This window comes from Sphaerodactylus townsendi, linkage group LG09 (assembly GCF_021028975.2).
Source record: "Sphaerodactylus townsendi isolate TG3544 linkage group LG09, MPM_Stown_v2.3, whole genome shotgun sequence".
NCBI classification, from domain to species: domain Eukaryota; kingdom Metazoa; phylum Chordata; class Lepidosauria; order Squamata; family Sphaerodactylidae; genus Sphaerodactylus; species Sphaerodactylus townsendi.
In genome coordinates, this window is record NC_059433.1 from 95,729,123 (window position 1) to 95,738,034 (window position 8,912).

The window sequence follows — 8,912 nt, forward strand, 5'->3', positions numbered from 1 at the left end:
TATTTAGCCTAGTCGTTAATCCAGTCCTGGGCTTTGTGGAGCAACACCTCCTTAATTCTGTATGCCGTGTAGAAACCAGGAGGTTAAGCTTTGTGCTCTACAAGAACAACTGCTCAGAGAGGCCCACTACTTGAGACTGCTACTGTCACATCAGTCAGTCTTCTCAGTGGGCCATCGAGCATTACCTGTTCACACAGTATGGGACTTGCTTTCCTCTGAAAAACCCTTTTCTTTTTCTCTTTACCTTCGAAAGAACTCATAAAAGCTTCCTTTCCTGTTCCACATGGTAGGATCTTCTATCTGGGGCTTATATAGTTTCAATTTTCTTCATTCCAACTGAATGTTTATGTTTACTAAAAGCATTTCAGGGTCCTTTAAACCCGCTTTGTTCTGTTCACAGGTGATATCCAACACTTTGATGGGAAGAAAGGGGGGGAAAGAACTGTATTGTCATCAGCTTTATTATGACTCTCTCTGGCTCATTCCGCACACGCAGAATAATGCACTTTCAAGCTGCTTTCAGGGCTCTTTGAAGCTGTGCGGAATGGCAAAAACAGTTGTGAAAGCAGCTTGAAAGTGCATTATTTTGCGTGTGCGGAATGAGCCTCTGTCTAATCAAAAGGCGATAGTCCAATGCTTTTTTATCATATTTATTAAAGAACCGCAACTTGGCAGCCCACATAGGGATCCAGAAGAAAATAACCCATGCATGTAACTAAGCCATATAGTCAAAACAAAAATGAGAAATTTTTTTTAAAGGTCAATCTACACGGGGAAAATCCACACATGGTAAAAACCATAACCATTCTTATTTATTAGGAATGTGGATTTTAATTTTTTAAAAATCATTTTGATTTAATTCCTCATATTTAATTGCTTTATTTTATAGTCATAAGAACATAAAGAAGAGCCTTGCTGCATTAGACTAGTTGTCCATCTAGTCCAGCATCCTGTCTCACACAGTGGCCAATCAGTTCCTCTGGAGGGTAAACAGCAGAGCATAGAGGCTGAGGCCTTCCTCTGATGTTGCCTCATTGCATTAATATTTCAGAGGTTTGCTCTGAGAGTGGAGGTTCCCTTTTGTCATCATGACTAGTTGGAACTGACAGATCTATCCTCCTATGAATTCAAACCTCCAGGGCCTGATGAACTACATCCCAGGGTATTAAAAGAACTGGCAGAAGTAATCTCAGAACAACTGCAATAATCTTCAAGAATTCATGGCAAACAGGAGGAATCCCAGCAGACTGGAGGAGGGCTAATGTTGTCTCCATTTTCAAAAGGGGGGGGAGAGGACCCAAAAGAGGAGCCACCCGGTCAGCCAGACATCAATACCAGCAAAGATTCTAGAGCAGACAGTCTGTAAGCACTCATAAAGGAACACTGTGATCACTAAAAGTCAACATGTGTTTCTCAAAAACTCATGCCAGACTAATCTTATCTCCTTTTTTTAAATAGACAAACCTGGTAGACGAAGAGAACACTGCGGATGTAGCATACCTTGATTTTAGTAAGGCCTTTGACAAGGTGCCCCATGATATTCTTGCAAGCAAGCTAGTAAAGCATGGACTAGATAAAGTTACTGTTAGATGGATTTGTAATTGATTGACTGGCCAAACCCAACGGGTGCTCCCCAGTGGCTCATCTTCATCCTGGAGAGACGTGACTAGTGGGTTCCACAGGGTTCTGTCCTGGGCCCAGGGGCGTACCTAGGCAAACTGGTGCCCGGGGACAAAACCTGAGCTTGGCAGCACCCCCCCCCCCGGCCCGGCGTATGGGCGGTCACCCTCCCCTACCATGACCAAACAATGATTTTTTGTACCAGCTCACAAAACACCTCCCACTCCCACTGTTTTTTCAGCCTGCAGGGAGTGCATTTTTAAAGCTAGCAGCACCATGATTTCAGGGCATCATCCAGAGACTGCCCTGATGTTACCATCTTTCCAAGCCTTTTGGTGATGATGTTTGGTTTTGAGGGCAGCAAAGTTATGGACACCCAAATGGAATGCCCCCCATACCCCATTGTTTTCAATAGGAGCTAACTCCTGAGATGGGGCTACTCACATTTGAGAGGACCATAACTTTGGTCCCCTGAACCTAACTTCACTCAAACATGGAGTGGCATCATAAGAATAGTTAATTGAATGATAGAGCCCTGAGAATTTTGGTGTCTCTAAGCTTTAAAAAATACACCCTTCCCAGGCACCCCAAGAAATTTTGCCCAAGATTCTTTGTTTTGCAGTAGGCTTTGCTCCATTGTAGCTAATGGAAGAATTTCTGAGGCAGGCTGCACATTTTGAAGATAGAGGCACCAGACTTTTTTCACAGGTGGCTCCAAGAGGCCTATGAGTAATAGCATCCAAGCTTGGTGAGGCTTTGGCTTCTGGAGTGGGGGGGGGAGTTGAGAGAGTTCTGAGAGAACTCCAGCCCACAGAGCTTTCTCATGTGCAGTACGAGGCGGGGAAACAAAATAAGCCTTTTTGGGGGCCCATAAAATTGAACCCCCAGAAGCCAAAGGTCTCCAAACACTGGATGCCTTTGGCTTACCCAGGAGGTGCCTCCTGGAGCCACCCTGAAAGTCTCTGGTGTATCTATCTTCAAAAAATGTGCAGCCTGCCTACACACTGTAATTCCCCATTGTAACTACAATGGAGCAAAGTATACTGCAAAGTTCAAAGAATCTTGGGCAAAATTTCTTGGGGGGGGGTGCCTGGGAGGGGTGTATTTTTAAAGATAGTGACACCAAATTTTCAGGGTATCATCTGTTAACTATTCTTATGATGCCACCCAAGTTTGGTGAAGTTATGTTCAGGGGGACCAAAGTTATGGTCCCTCAAATGGGTAGCCTCCATCTCAGGTTAGCTCCCATTGAAAACAATGGGATGGGCACTTTGCTGGGGGTCCCATAACTTTTGCTGCCCCTGAACCACACATCACCAAATTTGGGTGGTGTCATCAGGACAGTCTCTGGATGGTACCCTAAATTTTGGTGCCGCTAGCCTTATTAAAAAAAAATGCGCCCCCTGCAGGCCAGAACGTGAAAAAACACTTTAAACATTAAAAAACACACAAATGACCCTGAAATGTTGGCGCCCCCCCCCACGTGATCAAATGGGGGGCGCCCGGGGACATAGGATACCCCATGTCCCTAGGCAGGAGCACCACTGGCTGGGCCCAGTGCTATTCAATATTTTTATCTATGACTTGGATGATGGAAAAGAGGGCATGCTAATCAAATTTGCAGATGACACCAAATTAGGAGGGGTAGCTAATATCCCAGAGGACAGAGTCAGAACTCAAAATGATCTGGACAGATTTGAGAGCTGGGTCAAAACTAACAAAATGAATTTCAAGAGATAAATGTAGGATACTACACTTAAAATAGAAAAAATGAAATGCAGATATAGGATAGGTGACACCTGACTTGACAGATGAGAAAGGGATCTGGAAGTCTTAGTAGACCACAAGCTGAATATGAATCAGCAGTGTGATGCGGCAGCTAAGAAAGTAAATGCAATTCTGGGTTGCATGAATAGGACAGTGCCTAGATTGAGGGACGTAATAGTATCTCTCTATTCTGCACTGGTCATATCTCACCTGGAATACTGCATCCATTTCTGGACACTGAAATTAAAGAAGGATATTGACAAGCTGGAACAGGTCCAGAGGAAGGCGACCAAAATGGTAAAAGATGTGGAATCCATACCCTATGAGTTGAAAATTAGGGAGCTGGGTATGTTTAGTCTGGAGAAGAGAAAGTTAAGAGGTGACATAATAGCCATTTTTAAATATTTGAAGGGATCATGTTGATGAGGAAGCAAATTTGTTTTCTGCTGCTCCAGAGACCAGGATGGATTCAAGATACAGGAAAAGAGTCCACCTAAACATTAGAGAGCTCTGTTCGACAATGGAATATACTTCTTTGAAGTGTGGTAAAGTTTCCTTCATCGGAGGTTTTTAAACAGAGGCTAGATTGCTTTGATTGTGTATTTGTACATGGCAGGCTTTGGACTGGATGGCCGTTGTGGTCTCTTCCAACTCCATTCTATTCTCCATTAATCTGTCTAACCTTCCTTTAAAACTGTCTATGCTGGTGACCATCACTACACTGAATTCCACATTTTAATCACTCTTGTGTAAATAGGTATTTCCTTTCAGTTTTCCTGACTTTACTGTCCGTCAATTTGATTGGTCTTCATCTTCCATTGTTTTAAATAGGGGACACAGTTTCAGCTATATTTTTATGTTTGTTTCCCTTTCAAAGAATCTCCCCTCCCATATTTTGGAACATAGGGAGATATTTCTATTTTATAGAAAATTTAAGTTAAAATGTATTTCAGAAATGTAAGTTAATTTCTCTTGACTGCCTTTAACTACACGCACCAGAATTTTTGATGACTGATGGAATGATTCCTGTTAATGAATACTGGAGTGATTCCTTTGATAATTGATTGCTTTCTATTTACATTGATGAATGATTCACACATAAACAGGAAGCAATCTCCTTTGCAGTAGGAATATCTCCTTACATTATCAAGTGATTGCCTTGGTAGTTTTCTAGATCCATATTTTCAAAAAAGATTTACATTACCATATTTTAACAGCCTACATAACTGGGACCTTTCTTCTGTCTGTTCAAACACGGTAGTTGTGATCCTTTAAATGAGAATACATTCCTGGAACATTTCATCCAAATTTGTATTAAAAGAAAGTTACAGTTAGAAATGTGTTCCCCACTGAAATCAACAGAAATGAAAACAAATGAGATTATTTCATCCATTTGGATACACATTCATTTTCATTCCCAAACCATTGAAAATGAATGGGGCTCGTCCTCCAAATGATTTGCACATCCTTGTAGTACATACAGGCATTGGAACATGGGAGGAAGATTCCACTGGAAGCCTAACAAATATGCTTCTGTCAGCAAGTCATAGCTGCAAACAACAGCAACAGCCATAAGCAACTAGCAAGGAAATGAACTTCTGACAGATACTCTGGTGGGGGGAAACTTGTGCTGGAAACAAACACACCCAAGGTGAGCTTTCACCATCCACACAGACAAGATACAGGGAATAACGGCGCCCATCAGCAAACAATTGAATTTGATTTTTTTTTCTTACAGGAGTATTTTTAGAAAACATACGGAGATATAACAGGAAATTAAGAGTTTCATATGCAGTGAAAAGCACTATATGTGATATACTGAATGTACACTTGATTTGTCGAAGGCTTTCACAGCTGGATTCAACTGGTTGTGGTGGGTTTTCCGGGCCGTGTCTGGTAGATCTTGTTCCTAACGTTTCGCCTGCATCTGTGGCTGGCATCTTCAGAGGTGTATCATATACACCACACAGCCCGGAAAACCCATCACAACTAGTACACTTGATTATTTGCATGTGCATAAGTGGTTCATGCTAAATTCAGTGAATATATGATTTAATCCCCACTTTTATCCAGGTACTAGCATCCAGTTTTTATTTTTAAAGTGAACGTACATTGTCTCCTCCTTACAAATGGATGTGTACATGTACATTCTGAATTCACTTGTGGTCAGTATAACATGGACAGAGCTGATGACTCTGTGATTCCTGAGACACACATTGGCACCTCTTTCTTCTACTAGACCTGGTCCTATGATTGCCCTGTGGTCTGATGCATACATAGGTGATGCTTTTGTCATCATGTCATGTCAAGAGAAGGGTAGCCTGCTAATAGAGTGTTTGCCCTACCCACTTATACACAACTAGCACAGGGGCAGTTTTAAAAGTGGCAATTTCATCAAACCCCCCTCCCCAAATGAAGCTCCTACACTATATTGTGGAAACTGAGACATTGATCCAGACTTGCAGAGTAAACAGATGCTCCAGCCAAGAAGAGGGGGTGCCTGCTCCTCCTGTCAGGAAACACTGTTATGGCAAAGAGTCAATTGCATAGACTACTAATCAGCAGCCACTCCAAGGACTACACAGTGCATGTTAAAGCCAGTGCATTTCAGTAATGACGTGTATGTTTTCTTTTAGGAAGCATCAATCCACTCAGGACAGCTGCTCTGGCCTCCAGGTCAAAGCTCGAAGCAGTTAACTGAGAACAAGAGTAATAGCAGCAGCTGAGTGTCATGGTCCAGCAGAGGCATTGTCTGATGATGAAACAACCTGGATGCCCCTTCCAGCATTCCGAGCTTTATCTGATGCAGCAGTGCTGCTTTCCATGGTCACAGTGATGCTGAACCATCTTCATCTTGCTGAATTTCACTTCAGGACACATTCCTAATGGGAGGAGGGTCTCTAGTGGTTATGTTGTACATTTTTTCCCTTACCTTTCTTCCAGGAAATTCCAGGACATTCAGGACAGTATACTTGGGTATAATTCTACAGTTCTCCTGCTACAGTTCCTTCTGACAACTCTCTGTGAAGTAGGTTAGGATGGGACAGAGTGATCAGTGAGCTTCATGGATGAACTCAGGGTTACCAGGCCTTATCTGACATTCTGAACAGGACACTATGCTGTACAGAGTACCTCAAAGATGTATTAATTCAAGATCTTTCCCTCCTGTATCTAAGCCTCTACCCTGAAGAAAGTAGGCCAAGCAAGTCCCAACACTGTGTACTTCTCTCACAGTAACATTTGCAACCACATTATAATCCTTCCCCCTTCTCTGGCCTTTCATTGTGAGAAACAATTCACAATGAGCTGAACATTGTAAAACCCTCCTGCTAGCCACTCTTCCCACCCAACAGGGGCATCTTGACTGGCATTTCTGAGTACAGTGTGGATGAATCATTGTACCATGTCCTTTCTGATTCTATGCAAAAGCGATTTTTTTTTTTATGTAACCTATTTTGTTGACTGGGTCAGCACCTGTTGTGCAAGGAAAAGGCTCTGTTTGCACATGCTGGCATGCAGGCTGGAATGTGGAACCTTGTGGGAGGATAGAAACAGAGGTTCAGCCTTTGCCCACTTTGTAATAGGAACATGCCCTGTGCATGGGGAAGGGGAAGATGACAGAAGAAGCTAAAGGCTTTCCCACTTGAGACACATGAACTTGCACTGGTAGGTACTACAAGAGAAGTAATCAGCTCATCTATGCATGAAAGAATTCAGGATCTGAGATCACTTGGACACCTTTATTATGATTAAAAATGGATGTGGTGGAAATGATGTGCATGGGTCTGGCTGTTTATGTCTAAAGCAGAATGTGTGTAGTCTGTCTACCCATTCACACCCACATGCCACATTTAAAAACAAAACTGGAGCATGCCATCACATGGAACTGACTCTGGTCTTCCTCTCTATACCTTGGTTCATTCTACTGTTTTAAACCATGTTTTGGCCAGGTTCTGATATTAAAGGTCAGCAAAGAAAGAAAGAACATGATGAAAGAAATAGAGTACATTGATATATTACATGGGAAAGGGCAGGCTTTAGGTCTCCTCACCAGCATATTTTGTACCCCCCCCCCCCCCCCGAAAACAAAACAGAACTCTCTCCTCACTCAAGAATCAAAAGAAAGGTAGAAGGTTTGCTTATGTGCCACTTCACTCCTCTGCAGGCCACTTGTGCAACTAGGAAATGTGATAGGCTATAGAAATGGAAACATTAACTTCTATTTGGCTGAAATTTGGCAGGAATGGTCCCTTGGGTAAGGAGTATAACATATCAATTTAGTACGTGTGGGGTAAGATTAACTCATAAAAGTATTCCCTGTTGAAACCAATGTAAATTACATTCAAATTGATGTCTGAACCTTTCTAACTTTTCTGATATTAAAGAATATAGCATAAGTATTTAAAGTGACAAAAGAACTAGATCTGCCTTTATTTTGCTTTTTTAATTATTTATTCAGACGATTACATCCTGCCTTTCCTTGTGGCTCAAGGTAGTTTACCACTGAATTGTGGCCCTTCCCATCAAATGCATTGAACTGATCGTCTTGAACCTGTTCTTATTTGGGAGTCAAGAAAATTTTGGCCATCTAATCCCTGCCTCCTACATTATATTTTTAATGTAGATTTTATTGAAATCGTAGTTTGTTTTAATGTATTCCTGAAGTGCCCAGCTTTGAGCTTTATAACAGTAAAACAGATTTTCTAACCAGTTATGGAGCAACATTATCTATAACTAATCCTTTAAGTATCCATTATTTTAGACATACTCCTAAGGGGAAAAGTATGGTTCTTGAAGAATGCCTGCAAGATTATGCTACATGAACCAGTTTTGGCATAGGATGTTAGCCTTGACATTCTTATTGCTTTTGCATCTCTTTTCTCTTATTCTGTAGCATCTATTCGAAACAGGTGAACTGTCCGAAATGGCCTAGTGCTAAATGTGCAGTCCGTCAACTACGGCAACATTACACCAGTCATTACAATAGTCAATGTATTTCTAAACTAGATATCTATTAATTACAAAACAGCATTTGTATTAGTTACAATTTTGCTCAAACTTTACTTTTTTGTGACGACTGATTGCAGTATGAAAGATTCTGGGCTTGATCACTGTTGTTTGCTTCCCTGGGCTGACTAGGAACAGGTGATGAAATATCGCTACTACTTTCTAAAACCCTTATCCCACCCAACTTCCTGAGTTATTTAGACTATTTCCTATATACAAGGAAACCAAGGAATACAAGGAAACCATGTGACAGGATAGTGGAGCATACAAGTTATATTGGAATTGCTGAAGTTAATTCCACCCAAATTCAGTGTATGAAATAACTAAAAATTTGCAGGGCCATTGCAAGTTTACTTTTGTCTAGCTACCAAAAACATTCTAACTTGCATAAATGTTTGATCTCCTAAGGAACCTCTGATCTGATATGAGCATAGGCTTCCACTGATGTCTTCTACTTTTTGACCATTATTAACAGGTCTTAGATTGCAAATATGATTGGATACCACCCAGAAAACAAT